This window comes from Mauremys reevesii, linkage group 12 (assembly GCF_016161935.1).
Source record: "Mauremys reevesii isolate NIE-2019 linkage group 12, ASM1616193v1, whole genome shotgun sequence".
Taxonomy (NCBI): Eukaryota; Metazoa; Chordata; order Testudines; family Geoemydidae; genus Mauremys; species Mauremys reevesii.
In genome coordinates, this window is record NC_052634.1 from 40,203,765 (window position 1) to 40,221,309 (window position 17,545).

The 17,545-nt window shown below is 48.3% G+C and overlaps 1 non-coding gene and 1 pseudogene across 1 annotated transcript; both read right to left on the reverse strand.

The window, feature by feature from the left end:
• Positions 1 to 10,004, reverse strand: part of LOC120375816 — a 647,258-nt pseudogene extending 637,254 nt beyond the window's left edge.
• TRNAR-UCU lies at positions 1,272 to 1,343 on the reverse strand. The gene has a single exon. It is a non-coding gene; the product is annotated as a tRNA-Arg (tRNA).
• Positions 10,005 to 17,545: the final 7,541 nt, after the last annotated feature.

A 17,545-nucleotide genomic window follows, 5' to 3' on the forward strand; every position in this document is an offset into this window, starting at 1 on the left:
TGCTGCTTTCTGCCAAACTCTGGTGGGTCATTAGTGCTCCCTACGCTGACTAGCTGGCCCAATTTCGGGTAACACCTGCGATAACCCCAACCCCTGCAGGATAGAGGGTAGTGAAATGAGCTGAGAAAAAGCCTTGGCATCAGCAGGGGAAAGCTAGAGGATCTGGGCCAGGCACCTTTTGAAGCCTTGTGGCTTGGTCCCCTCTGCCCTTGGAGATTGGCCTATGGCGGCCGGCTCTTCTGTGTGACTTGCCAAAGGAGCAAGTGAGGCGGGAATGGGGCAAAAGAGGAAAGTCGATCTGAGGAAGGCAGGGCAGAAGCTAAGTGCCTCAGTGCGGCTAAGTGGGGTTAGTAGAGCACCACCAGTCGTTCTGCAAAGCCTGGGGAGGTGCGGTTGGCTGCTGGGAGGTAGAATCCTGTGCCTGCGTCTTGGCTTCCCAGGGATGGCTACTTGCAGCCCAGGAGAAGAAGGATGGTTCTGGGTGAAAGGAAGACAAGCAAAGCTCTAGGAGGAAATTTGGGTGCACGGTGCTGGCTCTGCGCTGGGGGAGGGGGTTGGGGTGCAGGAGGGGTGGCGCTTACCCCGGGAACTGCAGCTCCCAAAGTGACCGGTAAACACAACCCTCTGGCAGCAGCTCCTAGGTGGGCGAGGCCAGGGGATCTCCGTGTGCCACTGCTGCAGGCGCTGCTCCCAGAGCTCCCATTGGCTGCAGTTCCTGGCCAATGGGTGCTGCGGAGTTGGTACTTGGGGCAGGGCATGGAGACACTCCCCCACCCCAGGGGATGCTGGGACCTGCCGGCCATTTCTGGGAGTGGCACGGAGGGACAGAGGCAGAGTGGGCAGGGAGCCACCTCAGTGCTGCTGGCACATCTCTGCACACCCATTGGGGGAGGGGAGCAGAGGGCCTCCATGTGCTGCCTGGGGTAGGGGCAGTGCACAGAGCTGCCTCCCCTCCCGGGTCTATTACAGGAGTGGGTGGGTGGGGTCTTTGGGCCTGCAAGGTGCAGCAGGTCGGACTAGATGATCACACTGGTCCCTTCTGACCTTAAAGGCTCTGAGTCTAAAAGGGAGAGGGAAGTAAAGGAAAAAAAAAATAAACCAAACATTGTAATACCAGGATGACTCCACCTGCTCATTGTATAGTCTCACCCCTTTCTTCCTCCACTGGGTGTTGAATGACCTGCAGCACGTTGATTCTCTCGTTCCATTTCTAAACTGATACAATGTGACTGAAATTAAACCCATTCCCAGCAGAGAAAACATCACATCCCTGCATTGGCTGGGAATCAAACCCAGATCAACTGCTTAGAAGGCAGCTGTGCTCACCACTATACCACCAATGCAGCTGGCAAAAGTACCCCTTATGCTTGCCCAATGAGGCTAGACCAGAATTGAGGCATTTTACAGCCTGTTAAAATGTACTGGAGTCTCAACACTAAAAAGAAACTACCTCTATTTTCACTTGGGTTTGAACCATCAGCCTATTAGGTCACCCAAGTGGTTACTCACACACCCAGGTAACTACCCTACTTCCCAAGCTTGTCTATGAAGCACCTACAGGGGCATGCCTGGCTGGTGAGGGAGGCGCACTGCTGGGGTTATGAGTTCAGGCCTCACCCAGAGCATCGGTTTTTCATTAGCCAGGGAGCTTCCCCCACTCACTTTGTCTAATTCACATGGAAAGTGCCATACGAGGGTGAGGAGAGTAAATTCTAAACTCTGAAATGCGGAGGTGGCCCAGAGATTGGGATAAGGGGTTTGAAGAGAAAAAGGTCTAAGGATATAAATATATCAGAGGGATAAATACCAGGGAAGGAGAGGAATTATTTCAGCTCAGTGCTAATGTGGACACGAGGACAAATGGATATAAGTTGTCAGTCAGGAAATTCAGGCTTGAAATTAGACGAAGGTTTCTAACCATCAGGGGAGTGCAATACTGGAACAGCCTACCGAGGGAAACAGTGGGGGCGAAGGACCTCCATGACTTTAAGATTAAGCTAGATAAGTTTATGGAGGAGATGGTATGATAGGATAACGGGCTTAGTCAATAGGTCAATTAAGTGCCACACTGGTAAATTGTACAATGGGTCAATGACATGATATAACCTTTTTCCAGAGGGTATGGCTGGAGAGTCTTGCCCGCATGCTCGGGGTTCAGCTGACCGCCATATTTGGGGTCGGGAAGGAATTTTCCTCCAGGGAAGATTGGCAGTGGCCCTGGAGGTTTTTCGCCTTCCTCCAAGCATGGGGCAGGGTCGCTAGCTAAAGGAGCGGGTGGATCGGCTTATGTGGCCTGCATCTTGCAGGAGGTCAGACTAGATGATCATAATGGTCCCTTCTGATCTTGAATTCTATGATTCTATGATTCTATATAAAACCAGACAGTCTCCAGGGGCAGGTATGGTACAACGTCTCAACAGGGAGCCATTTAGGGGAGGGGGTTTCACTTCCTCTGTTCGATGTCCTGAGAGGTATTTTAAGATGAAGATAACACCATGGCTCACAGTTGACTGGCACGTCCTAGGTTAAAGAAAGGAAGGGACTTGGGTTAACAGTCGGAAGATTTGTGTTACCATCACTGTCTGACCCCTCTTCAGTTCAGAGGCTTGTACTTTGTTGGGTGGAACGCACAGTCTCCTGGAGAGCAGGGGCAGCTGTTTCCATGGCAGAGAGCCTGGCACTTAGGAGACTTTCTACACTTGCTGTTTTCAAGCAATTCAATAAAATAACGGTGGAGCTGCAATGTCCAGTCAAAAATTTCAGCCCCCCCCCCCCAGTGCAAAAATGCTATTTTAGGATCTAAACAGGAGGCTTCCGGCGCTAGGGCACCTGACCAGAGAGCTCAGTGGGGGGTGTAAGAGCTGCTGACTCTGAGGGTCCTGGGCTAAATCCACTTGCAGGGGGAAGTGTTTTGATTTATTTGATGGATAATGAGCACCAGCTACCAGGGGAGAAGCCCTGCCAACCTGCTGCCACTCCAGCTGCTGCCCCGGTGGGGGGAGCCCCAGGGGGCCTGCTGCTGCTTCGGCCACCCCAGGAGTGCTGCCGGGGGCCACCGAGCTGTGGCTGCTCCTGCTGCCCGCGGAACCACAGGAGGAAGATGATTTTTGACAGTGACGGATGCCTCATCCTAAAGGCTTTTGTCTGCCCCCTTCCAGTGACTGTTTGGCACAGGAATGCAGCCCTCGCTCCTGAGTCTCTCCTGGGGAAATAATGTTTCTGTGCAAAACACCAAAGCTTTTGACAGAAAGGAAGAAAAGGAAATGGCCACACGCTGGGACTAGGACATAAGGAATGAAACACAAGATGCTTCTCCCATGTGCATTGACTTTGAACCTTGTTGTTTGCGGTGTTGTTGTATCCATGTTGGTCCCAAGACATGAGACACAAGGAGGAGGGGGTCACATAATATCTTTTAAAGGACCAAGGAAGGGAGTATTATTTACTCCTTCTCATAACACAAGAACTAGTAGGGGTCACCAAATGAAATGAATAAGCTGCAGGTTTGAAATGAACACACTTCCCTCAATCTGCTGGCAATGCTTCTACTAACGCAGCCCAATCTGCTGTTAGCCTTCTTGGCAACAAGGGGACTGTTGACTCATATCCAGCTTCTCATCCACTGTAATCCCCAGGTCCTTTTCTGAAGAACTGCTGCTTAGCCAGTCGGTCCCCAGGCTGTAGCAGTGCAGGGGATTCTTCCTTCCTAAGTGCAGGACTCTGCACTTCTCCTTGTTGAACCTCCTCAGATTTCTTTTGGCCCAATCCTCCAATTTGTCTAGGTCACTCTGGGCCCAAACCCTGTCCTCCAGCGCTTGGATTCTTTACGTGCTTTCACAGAGTGAAGAGCACATGTTCCATGATTTCATATGGCAGAGTTTTATGCTATAGGGAGCTTTCCTTGTGTGAATTTGACAGGTGAATCAACATAGAGACATATTGTGACCCTTCTCAGGGAGCAGAGGGCTGTGAGTTTCCTTGTTGCCACCTGCCACTAGGAAGAGGGAGTTTTGCATTTGGCAGCTGGATGTTAGTGACCAAACTCACCCAGCCCGTCAGGCACTCAAGGACCCTCCTCTGAGCTACAGCAGCCACCCTAACCCCTGAGTTCCTTCAATGTGTCTCCCTCTGGGGTCCAGCCCAGATCACCAGATACTCAGAGAAATCCCAGATTCTCTCTGCCCAAAGCAATGGTATATCCCCGGTTACTAGTTTTACTGTGGACCACTGCTACTGTATCTCACACAGCACTTGAGTATAGTTATCAAACAAGCAGAAATTTATTTAACAACCGATAGAGATTTAAACAAACAAATGTGAGTGATGGAAACCAACTGTTACCAACTAAACAAAATCAGAAAATGTAACCTACACTTCTTAATAGTTACCTTTCCTATCTAAGTAGATTCTCACCTCACACGTCAGTCAATTTCACTGATTGCTAGTCCCTAGGCGCCATGGCCCTGCCTTTCATGAAGCATCACTGGTCATTAGGAATCTCCTTGGTGAATGGACCCAGAGTGTTTTTCTCCACCCTGTTATGAACTGAATCAGTCTTTTGTCTTTATATTCACAGAAAGGACGATCTACTCATTCTCATATTGTCCTTGTCACTTCCACAGGGTTTCGATGTCTATAATTTGTCTTTGATGGTTTTCCATTGGCTTTTCTGGGTTGGTGCAAAGGCTGACAATGGAGCAATACATCACATAACTGGCTAGCAAGGGAGAGGTGCCAATTCCCTCCCACTGGAATGGGCCGTCCCCAACAAGACCTATGATTGGGGTGACTCACTTTCACAACAATACCATATGGGCATAATTTTCCATGTACTTTAATTACCCCTTAACTATGACTTGGACACACCTCTCGCAGTGAGTAGGAGTATCAATAATTTACAAGCTTTCAGCAGAGATCTCACTGCTATGCTTCCTGGATAACTATCATAAAAGCAGTGTATTAGGTGGGGAGTTTTTCAGGTCTGACACAGGAGTTGCTTGTGAAGAACAGTGAACCCCTTTGCCAATTGACACCAATGAGCTTTTGTCACAGATGCACTGAGCTATACCGTCACCCCCTGATAGAACAGAAAGGCCAGCACAAAAAACAGAGAGAGGAACAATAAGATACTAAAATGACAATGGCTGGAACTCTCCATTTCTCTCAGTCTTTGCATTCATGGGCACTAAGAGCTGTAGCTACAGTTGAGGAACCGGGTGATTGGACAGCTGGCTCAGCCCTCCATACGAGTAACTCTCACACACATAGGGAGATGGGTCAAAATTGGAATTGATGTTAAGACTGTCTCTACACTTCAAACACTGGAAATATTCTTCTGACAACCCAACACTGCCTACACTGGGGCTCAGGTCACATTAACTACTTCTCTCAGTGGAGAGGACTTTTCACACCCCTGAGAGATGTGGTTATGCCAACACAGCTTTTCTACATCGACCAGCCTTTAGATGGCTTATTGACCTGAAAGACAATGGATTTCAGTCTTTTTCTTTATATTGATGGTTGATGAGTGCAGCTGTTCTACCTGCTGGACACATCCTGTGACAGATGTCAGGCCTTTCCTTTGCAAATTAGAGAAGTGGGGAAGACAGTGACCCTTACAGTCTAAGCTGGTAAAAATTTATACAACTTGTCACCTAGAGTAGCTTTCCTTTGAATAGAAATTGACTTAGAAACTAAACAAAATAAATTCTATTTGAAAACACAAAATACTAAAATCTATACTGGGCCAATATTCTCTTATGCACACTTTCTCACACACATTCTCCCATCCCAACCTTTGGAGTGAGGTTTTCTACCAGAACTCTTTATACTACAGGGGGTAAATTAAATCAAATTAACTATTCAAGATTAGCCACCATTTCCTGTACGACTAACAAAACAAAACAAAAACAACTTTCAGTTTTCCAAAATACTTCAGATTATCACACATTTAGTCTCTTCTTCTTTAACCAATAACTTCACCAATAATCTCATTTTAATAGATAAAAACATATTCAAAGATCACAAATTCTTATCATATATGTTAGTTTTCTTCTAATGCCCATTGCCAACAACTGAACCTTGGCTCAAGATGTGGTTTGTCCCAACCACTTCTGTGAGTTCATATATCTCAGGATCTTCTACATTATGTGTTGGTGGAAGGGGTCTCCTATGTGGGAATCTTTGCATCATGAGGAAAAATACCTCTCGTGTCACACTTTTAATCTTTCAAAGTGAGAGAAGTTAGACAAGTGATGTAAATGCATAAAACACAAGAGAGAACTGTCTGGTCTACACTAAAGACATTTATCAGTTAACTATATTACTCCGATGTGTGAAAAATCCACACCACTGAGCAATGTAGTTACACAGCCCTAACCCCCTGTGTAGATAGCTATACATCAGCAGCAGAACTTCTCCTGCCAAAAGAGCCACTGCCGCTTGCGAGGGTTGGACTAATCAAGTCCGATGAGAGAAATCTCTCCCATTGGCTGAAAGCATCTGTAATAGCAGCGCTACAGCAGCGCAGCTACATTGGTGCAGCTGCACCAACATCAGCTTTATTGTGTAGCCATAGCATCAGACACAAAACCATAGAATCAGAACTCAACATGCGAGTATCCAGAAGTCTGAAATTGGAGCCTGATACATTCATTGCCTCATTGGTTACCATCATTTCTACAGCCTTGAAGTCCTTGTTACCCAATCAGGCAGCCAGTTTGGGATCCACGGGGAAGGAATGTCCTTTGAAGCACTCTCTCTTTGGATCCAAATGGTGAAGGATGATTGTTCTCAGTGTAACCTGGCATCCTTTGGAACTGTAATCAGTGACACTGAACTAGGAAATGGAGTTGTACAAACAATTTTCCTTGGGTCACTGGTCACCATAGCTTCCTTTACTGGGGTGGAAACCAAGAACTGGATGTGGACTCTTTCAGCCCCAGCTCTTTCCAAATCCTTGGCCAGGATAAATTTACACTTCTCCAAAGTAGAATCCTTTACAAAACCACTCCAAATCTCAGTAGTGTTAGTGAGGCTTACCAAAACATGCCCAGCTTTTCTTTAATTTGGTGAAACAGTTCCAGGCAAGGGACTGGATACAGGGCTGGATCACAATCTTCATTAGTGACCAGAGTTGGAGTTTCTATTAAAAAATCGCTATTTTTCTGCAGCTATTAGATTTCCAGAACTGATTTGATCGATATACATTTTTAGCACCTACAAAGGATAAATTCAACAAAACTCTGCTTCTATTTCCTCAACATCTGCATCATGAAGGGCAGCATCTCCGATACAATAAGATTAGCTAGGAAAGATCTTCTGTAGGGCCTGGGTTACAAAGGCTTTGGAACCAAATACATGGGCATTGTGCCTAGTTCAAAAATCACTTAGCATGGAATTTTCTCCCCAGAACATCTGGGACAATATTGACTTAAACAATTGAACTACACCGTGATCATATGCACTTCCTTCAGTTAGTTCGGGTTCTGCTGTTGTTGACCATTTCTGAGTACAGACTTTAAATCACTGCTGTTTCTTTGTTAGCCTGTCCAGTAAATTGGAGAGTTCTCTAATGCTGACAGAACTGCACTTCAACCTTCTCCATTACATCGTGCAGGGATGGGGAAAAGCAAAGCTGAAGTGAGAAATGATGATTTTAGCAAATAGTCATTTGTCTTAAATTCTCCAATAAATCTGCGCTACATCCTATCAAACTGAACTACTATCCAACTGAGTGACCAAACAGCCTTCAGGAAAGATAGAAACCCACATCACAGAGAGCTAGAATACATGGCAATGAAAGTGTGAAGTGAAATTCCAGAGCAGGTTACATCTGATTATTCAGAATCAGGACAAGAGATTCTCCCATCACATTCTCCTCTGATCCATTCAAACATACTTCACTCAGCACTGTCTCAATAGCCAGTTATGTTATTTACAAAATTTTAGTATCCGAGCATTGCTATAATTAGGGACAAAACCACTCACCTTGCCAGAAGTGGTTTTACCAATAGATGGAACCTGGGATTTAAACTCCCAATGATCACACTGTGTTTGGGATCCATTTGAATTCCCTTCCAGGTCTTTGACACTTTCATCTCAGAGCAACTCTGATATAAGATTAAAGAAGTCAAAGCATCATCTCCAAGCACAGACAGCTGAGAACTGTTCCTCACAGGACACTTTGAGAAGTGGATGGATAGAATGTGATGATGATAACCTCTGCATGGCTCAGACAAAAGGTAACAGTTCTGCAGTGATGGGGAAGGAGGGAATCTCTGCGTCTCCCCATCTCTTTCCAGTGTCACAGAGGCTGAAATTACACTTTTTTTCCTGCCCCTGCTCCTCTTCATTTAACTATAATTTGAAAAATTCCCATTATATCTGCTCTTCAGCACAACCCAGAGCAATGTGAGAACAACAGGCAATGATACAATCTGTATCACTGATGACCAACAATAATTTTGAAATAGGAGGAATAGTATAAATGTGATGCTCCCTGGTTCCTGATAGGAAGGGCACACTTGAATTACTCATGGGATAATGGAGTTGATAGAAAGGACAAATGGGTCCACTTCAAAACAGGGCAAACGGCAAAAATGGCCACTCGTCTGGTCAAACTGAGGGATAACCATGCTGCAAACAGTTCAAACAGCTGTAAAAGTTACTATGTGGGAATCAGGAAAATTATTAGAGAAAAAAAAGTATTGATAGCCCTGGAGGTGTTTATGTTGTTGATCTCCCTTGCAGATTCTCTGATGACTAACATGGGCTAAGTGCCCACAGAAGGTTTTCCTGCACTCACTGCATTTATAAGGTCTCCCACCGGTGTGGATTCTCTGATGTTTAGAAAGGCTTGAGCTGCTAGTGAAGTTTTTCTCACACTCACTGCATTCATAGGGCCTCTACCCTGTGTGGATTCTCTGATGCCTAATAAGGTGTGAACTGCGACTGAAGGTTTTCCCACACTCACTGCATTCATAGGGCCTCTCCCCTGTGTGGATTCTCTGATGGGTAAGAAGGTTTGAGCTGCAATTGAAGGTTTTCCCACACTCGCTGCATTCATAGGGCCTCCTCCCTGTGTGGTTTCTCTGATGTCTAATAAGGTCTGAGCTGCGATTGAATTTTCCCCCACATTCACTGCATTCATAGGGCCTCTCCCCTGTGTGGATTCTCTGATGTTGAGAAAGGGCTGAGCTGTCAGTGAAGCATTTTTCACACTCACTGCATTCATAGGGCCTCTCCCCTGTGTGGATTCTCTGATGTTTAGAAAGGCTTGAGCTGCTAGTGAAGTTTTTCTCACACTCACTGCATTCATAGGGCCTCTTCCCTGTGTGGATTCTCTGATGTTGATAAAGGCCTGAGCTGCTAGTGAAGCATTTTCCACACTCACTGCATTCATAGGGCCTCTCCCCTGTGTGGATTCTCTGATGGGTAAGAAGGTTTGAGCTGCGATTGAAGGTTTTCCCACACTCGCTGCATTCATAGGGCCTCTTCCCTGTGTGGATTCTCTGATGTCTAATAAGGTCTGAGCTGCGATTGAATTTTCCCCCACATTCACTGCATTCATAGGGCCTCTCCCCTCTGTGGATTATGTGATGTTGAGAAAGGGCTGAGCTGTCAGTGAAGCATTTTCCACACTCACTGCATTCATAGGGCCTCTCCCCTGTGTGGATTCTCTGATGGGCAAGAAGGTTTGAGCTGCTAGTGAAGCTTTTCCCACACTCACTGCATTCATAGGGCCTCTCCCCTGTGTGGATTCTCTGATGTTGATAAAGGCCTGAGCTGCTAGTGAAGCATTTTCCACACTCACTGCATTCATAGGGCCTCTCCTCTGTGTGGATTCTCTGATGCGTAATAAGGTGTGAACTGCGACTGAAGGTTTTCCCGCACTCACTGCATTCATAGGGCCTCTCCCCTGTGTGAATTCTCTGATGTTGAGAAAGGCCTGAGCTGCTAGGGAAGCATTTTCCACACTCAGTGCATTCATAGGGCCTCTTCCCTGTGTGGATTCTGTGATGCTTTATAAGGATGGAGTAATCACATACGTTTTCCCCAAACTCACGGCATGTATTTTTTCTCCTTCTGCTGAGGATTTCCTGTTGTGTTGTGGTTTCCTTGAGGTCCTTCTGAGTTTCCTGACAGGAAATACATTTACCCAATTTCTCCCCTGGCTGGTTTCCCTGCTCTCCTTCTGGTCTGTGTTGAATGTCATGGGATTTTTCCTGCTTATGACTCCAGGACACATTCCTTTTCGATCTTTGTGATAATGCTCTGTGTTTATCCACTTGCTCAACATTTTCCTGCTGAGAATTCTGCTCCTCTTTCTCACATACCTTTGCGTCACCTGCTGTGATAGAGACAGAAACCTCAAACAGGGATGGAAAGGGGAAGGCCAAACCAATACAAGTACTGGAGAGAGGTCAAATAAAAATCAGGAACTGAACTCCCCCAAGTTCTTCCCCAAACAGGAGAGAGGAGGGGATCAATTCATCACATCCCATCCAATATCACAGGGGGAAAGGAGGAAGCTACTGTCTGGTGTCTGCTAGGGTCTACAGGAAGCCATGAGCTATATTTACCCTAAGGATACGACCCCTGCTAGGGACAATATTGAACTGAGAGACCTTCCAAGGGCATTGTAGGGCATCCCAGATGTTTCCTTCAGGCACTTACAGATTCTGAGTTGGTTTAATATTTCCTCACCTGTGCAGGGAGCTCTCAGGATCTCTCTTTCCTCTGAACCCTGGAGGTCTGGGACCCATGGCTCTTCCCCTTGTTCCAGTTGGGAGATCACATCAGGTTGGGAAATTGGAAACCCTGCTCAGATGAAAGAAAACAAAGGAGGTCACTTGATTTCATAACTTTGTCATAAAAAACATTCTATTAATTTAACTTCAGTGCTTAGTGTGACGGGTGTGCCTGGGGCAGTCCACACTGAAAATGCCAGGGTCAGGGCAGGATGAAAAAGGGAGAGCAGATGCTCCCAAAACTGGTGGTTAACACTGAAGTTAAACTCAACGACCAGTCACAAACTGTGCTTCTGATCCCACACACGGGTTATCGAGAAGCTGAAAAAAGAAATCACATGGCCCCCTTTATTGCATTCCAGTTCTCCGACTCCCAATCAGCACCTAGGTCCAGTACAGTGAGAGGTTATTTAAAAACTCTGCTCATATATAAACTGTGTTTTTCTGACCCCAAAGGGTCAGCCACATTACAAGATCACTATAGGTTTGGATCTTACCCAAAAGACCACACTGCCAGCCAATCCTTTAGCATGGAAAGACAAGACAGGACATGACACAAAAAAAGTTGTTAAATGGAAAAGCAGTGAGATGCATTCAGAAATCTATATATCAGGTTATTAGCAGTATTGCTGAGCTGCTGGCTTGAAAGTCCGTCTGGAACACATCCACAAGTTCGATGGGTCTTTCAGTCCTTTGTTCCAGGCTTCAATTTGTAGAGAAGTTGCTCCAGAGGTAGGAAGAGGGATTGAAGACAAAATGGAGATGATGCAGCTGCCCTTTATATTCCCTTTGCCATGTGGCTTGTACTTCCTGTGTCCCAAACACAAGCTTCACAGCACAGGGCATGGAAAAGCCTCGGAAGTCTCAGCACACAGACATACCCCTGCATGTCTTGCTGACTCAATAGGTTTATGCCCTTGATCAGGGATGGGCAAATTACGGCCCACGGGCCACATCCAGCCGACAGGACCGTCCTGCCCAGTGCCTGAGCTCCCGGCTGGGGAGGCTAGCCCCTCCCCCGCAGCCACACCACCGCGCGGGCAGTGCGCTCCTGCGGGGCAGTGTGTCTGGCTCTGCGTGGCCCACGTGGCTGCCAGACGCGCTGCTCTGAGCGGCATGGTAAGGGAGCCGGGGGGTTAGATAAGGGGCAGGGAGTCCCAGGGGGCAGTCAGGGGACAGTTGGATGGGGCGGAGGTTCTGAGAGGACGGGGGCTGGATAGGTGTGGGAGTCCCAGGGGTCTGTCAGTGGGCAGGGGGGTGGATAGAGGTCAGGGCAGTCAAGGGACAGGTAGCAGCGGGGTTGGGTAGGGGGTGGGGTCCTGGATATGAACCCATATCCAAACCCCCGCCCCCTGACAAACCCCGGGACTCCTACGCCTATCCAACCCCCCAGTTCCCCATCCCCTGACCGCCTGCCCAACCATCCCCTGCTCCCTGTCCCCTGACTGCCCCCCAGGACTCTCTGCCCCTTATCCAACCTCCTGGCCCCCTTACCACAGCCACGCGGCTCGCCGGAGCTAGATACGAGGTCCCTCAGGAGAGCGCTGACCGGCCCCCTTACCATGCCACCCAGAGCAGTAGGAGCTCGCAGCCCCACCGCTGCAGCACTGCCCAGGAGTGGTGGGCCAGAGCGCTGGTGGCGCGGCATGTTGAGTCTACAGTGGGACAGCAGGGGCGAGGGAACAGCAGGGGAGGGGAGGGAGAGGGGAGCCTCCCCATCCGGGAGCTCAGGGGCCGAGCAAGCTGGGCCTGCGGGCCGGATGTGGCCTGCGGGCTGTAGTTTACCTACCCCTGACTTACATGTTAGTTTGTAAAAAGAACAGGAGTACTTGTGGCACCTTAGAGACTAACAAATTTATTTGTGGTTTATCTTGCATTTCTTTTGTAAATAATTCTGACTTTTATGCCTCGTTACCTGTAGTCACTTAAAATCTTTTTTTTTTGGTAATTAACAATCTTGTTTTATTGTTTTATCCAACTAGTGTGTTTGGATTAAAGTGTGTTGGAAACTGCATTTGGGATGTAGCGGGGTGGACCCCCGCTCCTGCTCTGAAGGGTTAAAAACAGCCCTGGGAGGGGGCTGTGGCTGGAGAAAGCAGCTTTTAGGCTGGGCTGCTTGGGGGAAGTGGCTGCAGCTGGGGCCAGGCCCCAAAGAGACTCAGCTGCCCTATAAAGGCAGAGAAGCCAGGGGCAGATAGAGTCTCTCTGTTTGTAGAGGGAGATGGGCCTGGCTGCAGGGAGCTGGACACAGGGTACCTGAGTGAAGCAGGGCTGGGGAAAGGCAGAGGAGCTGGGGAGCTCCAGCCTGGAAAGCCCCAGGCCGAGGCCTAGAAGAAGGCAATAGGTACTGGGGGGTTGCAGAGGGCAGCCCAGCGGTAGGCAAAGGCAGCAGGTCCAAACCCTCCTTGCCAGTGATGAGTGGCTGATCCTGCAGCCTGCCCCAGGGTGTGGGGCTAGATGATGACTGGCGTTATACTGAGCCGAGGTGGGAATAGTGGGTGGGAGTTCCCTGGGGAGGAGAGACCCTAAGACTGAGGGGTTACTGCCAGAGGGCAGCACCCCAGGTAAAAAGGGCACCAGGTCCAGGGAGAGACATGGGAGGCCAGAGGACAGGCGGATCACCAGCCTGCAGAGGGTGCACCAGAGCTGGAATGAGCTAATTCCCAGAAGTCACCAGCAGGGGGTGCCGCAGGGATGAGTTCACTCATCTACATGGGATAACAAGGCTGGTGCATGTCAGTTTCCGCTGATGAAATGACAGACTTCATATGAGCTTGCCTTGTTCAGTAGTGTGCTGGACAGGGAAAGATGCACATTTCTGGGGGAAGTCTGGGAACAAAGACTTTTCTGGGGTTTTCCTGTGCTGCACTGTAACTCCTGGGTCGCTGACTAGCAGCACTAAATACTGTGTAGCTGGGAGCGAGTTACATGCTGGAGACTGTGTGATAACTGCCCAGGAGCGGCTGCTCTCACAGTAAAACAGTGTAAAAGTCACCCCAGCTTGGGGAACTGAGGGGACACAGCTGTTCAACACTCCAGATTGCACTGTAGTTAATGTCACAGACACTCAATTTCAAAGAGGCTCCCAAAACACAGAGAAAGTAAATCCATGTCCCAGAAATCCAAGACTCCAGAGAGAGGGCAAATCTCCCTGCCACTGCTTCTTGCTGACGGAGAGGTCCAGAGACAATGAGAGAGTCCTGGAGAAGCTGGGAACAGGAAGCATGGGCAGGTGGGCTTCAGTGGAGAAAGGGAACAGGAAGGGCAGGGATAGTGCTGAATGCAGGATCTCAGCAGTACTAGATGTCAGGACAGCACATAGTGCAGCCCATTGGAAAACATAATCCCAACTAGACATATAAAATGATGAGGTCTAAATTAGCTGTTTCCACTCAAGAGAGAGATCTTGGAGTCATGGATAGTTCTCTGAAAACATCCACTCAATGTGCAGCAGCAGTCAAAAAGCAAACGGAACATTGGGAATCATTGAGCAAGGGATAGAAAAGACAGAAAATATCATATTGCCTGTATATAAATCTACGGTACGTCCACATCTCGAATACGGCTTTAGGAGCTGGATTTTATAATGTACTGTGAGAATTTAATGTATGATTTGATTTCATCCTGTCAGCCACCCTGTTTGAATAGCAGAAAGGAATGACAGTCCAGAACAATCCTTCTGACTGATTATGGTCACCTTTTGTTTTAGGATAAGTTACACTGTCTACTATGGTTTCCTCTATGTATTACAAATTAGGCACTCTAGTTAAATCTACATGTCTTTGTTTTAAGGTTTAGTAAATAAGAGACAGGATTCTCTATTGTGTCTATGTTAAGTAGATTAGAGAAACATTGAAGGCAAGGTTTCATTTGCAATGCCTTTTTGCTCGATATAAAATACTACTGTTTGTATTCTCAGTGGGTTTGTGTGAATGAGGATGTATGCATCAGGAAAAGAGAAGGTGTAAAGGCCATTGTTATAGCCAGAGTCAAGGAAGAAGGAGTCAAGAGACTTAAAGGACATCAAAGAATCAACAACGTGCATCCATAATGAAGGGCAGATTGATGACCCTGAGGTCAAGACTGGCACCCCTGAGGACAATTGATTAAATTAGAACAAAAGGACAGGCTGACCCTCTCGGAGGTGCACTGGAATGTTTACAACAGTTAAGAAGTAACCGATCACAAACTGATACAGCAAAATCCATAGACTTCAACAAAGGAAAAAACCGTATAAGAACCAGGGTGCTTGGCCATGGGACTTTGGGTTCATCTTGCCACACTCCCGGAGCATTGGATTGCGACAAAAGCCCAGCCCCACACTCGTGCTCAGTGTAATTGGCCATTAGATTGACTCGAGCTACAACAGACTGGTAATTATGAACTGCTCTGGCAGAGGGTGTGTGTGTGTGTGTGTGTGTGGGTGTGGGTGTGGGTGGGTGTTTACCTTCCTCTATAAAGATCCCATGTGCTTTGTAGGAGCATAACACTGCGTGCAGGTGTGGTCACCCCATCTCAAAGAAGTTTACTTATGCAAACAGGAGATATTTGACACTGGGCAATATTGTTCCTGTGTTCTGCAGCAGGGGAGGGTCTGTGGCAGTGTGTGGGTCACTGGCATATTGGGGTGATGCAGAGACAGGACAGTGTAGAGGTAGCATTGTGGGGCTGGCATGAACCGTATCTCTTCATTTCCCCTTCCAAGAACTGAGGGGACAGGAATCCTTACCCAGCGAGGTCACATTCTCATAGTTCTCCTGCATGACGTCTCTGTAGAGGGCTCTCTGAGCAGGGTCCAGCAGAGCCCACTCTTCCCTGGAGAAATACACAGCCACCTCCTCGAAGGTCACTGGCCTCTGAAAGAGCAAGGGTCCAACACCTGCTGCCTCACTCACAGCCCCACTATTTGTGGGGGAGAGAAGTCAATCAAATGCAAGCTCTGGGTGGATCACAGTCAGAGTCCCACCTCCACCCCACTCAGAGCATCCTGGAAACACCAGGTTAAGGGGACGAATAGAGAGTCCCTTTTCTCTCACAGCAGATCCATCACACTCCTACTAGCCACAGACCGATACAGGAGATGGAGCCCCTAGCAGGGACCAGGGAGAGCTCCCTGGTAGGAAGCCCAGCACCCTCCCCATTGTGAGGAGCTGAATATGAAGGGAGGGGAATCTCCCCTAAACCTCACTAGTGGGTGCCCCCTTCATATCTCACAGCAGCCGCTGGTCAGTCAGGTCAGGCTCCAGCACTGAGAGTCTGGTCAATTTTCCTAGCCCCATGTAGGATTATTATTTTCTGTTTCACAAATTGGGGTATTTCCACCTCCTAATCTCATGGGTCTGTTCCTAGAATCTGGGCCACTCATTAAACTCCCCCCAGCAGGAATGTCACAAGCTGTCCTCCTCCCTTCCCCACCTTGTGCATTTCCTGCCCGGCTCCAAATCAGACTGTGCAAATCTTCCCATCTCCGGTGTATTTGCTGTCCCTCTCCCTCCTGCAGGAACCCACCAGCAACCCCCCGATAATCCCTACCTGAACAGCCTCCTCTGCAGCCATTTCTCTCCCCTGTCCCATGGCAGGATGGGATGAGCTGGAGTGAAACACGGACGTCATTCTGCAGCCTGGGAGGGTGAGAAGGGCAGTTATGGGGGTTACAGAACAGGCTTTAGTTAATTTCACAGGACGATTCTCCAAGGCCCTTTCCCTGCAGACAGACATCCTAGATTCTGCCATCTGGGAAAATGCTCAATCTCTGTAGTAAAGTGTGGAGCTGGCCCTCCCGCCAGGCTAAGCCCACAGAGAGGTTTTTAACCTCCCTTCTCCCTCCCCCGATCGCATAACAAAGGCTACGTCTACACTACCCGCCGTATCGGCGGGTAGCGATCGATTTTTCAGGGATCGATATATCGCGTCTCATCTAGACGCGATATATCGATCCCCGAACGCGCTTCTATCGATTCCGGAACTCCACCGCCCCGAACGGGCGGTGGCGGCGTCGATATGGAGAGCCCCGGACATCGATCCCGCGCCGTGAGGACGGTTAAGTTATCGATATAAGATACTTCGACTTCAGCTACGTTATTCACGTAGCTGAAGTTGCGTATCTTATATCGATTTTTCCCCTTAGTGTAGACCAGCCCAAACTCTCTGAACACAAGGCTAGAAAAGAGCAGAACCAAAGGAGTCACTGTGGGGGATTCCCTCAGACACTGACCCCAGGGCAGTCACACCCCAGCAGGGAGAATATGGAGTCAGGAACTGGCTTTTCCTCTGTGTGAGCCTTTTCTTGTTCACTGGAAAGTGGTTCTGCCCAGGGATGCTGCAATACATGTGTCTGGGTGGACTAGAGAGCTGGAAATCTCTCCCCCCCCCATTTCTCCCACTGCCCCTTTCAGTCTCTCCTTCCCCTGTCCTCTCTCCCTGCCCCTCTGGCTGGGAAAGTCCCATTCCTGGGGGCTTTGCTCTCCCATGGCTGGATTTGCTCCTGGCAATTGCTAATGGGAGGAGAGGCTGTTTGTGTAGAGTCACTTTCTTGCCAGTCCCCAGCACTTTCTCAGAGGTCTTTCAGTTACCTGGAGTCTGTGGTAGAATTTGTATTAACGGGGCCCAGGGCTGCCCCAAGGGGCTAGTACCAGCTGCAGAAAGTCATCACCTGGGCTGGGCAGCTATTGAATAACTAGAGGGAAAAGGGGGACTGTTTGATTGGATTTTATATTACAGTCCAATACATAAACATAGAGGGTCGGAGTTCCCTGGGGAGGGGAGACCCTAAGACTGAGGGGTTACTGCCAGAG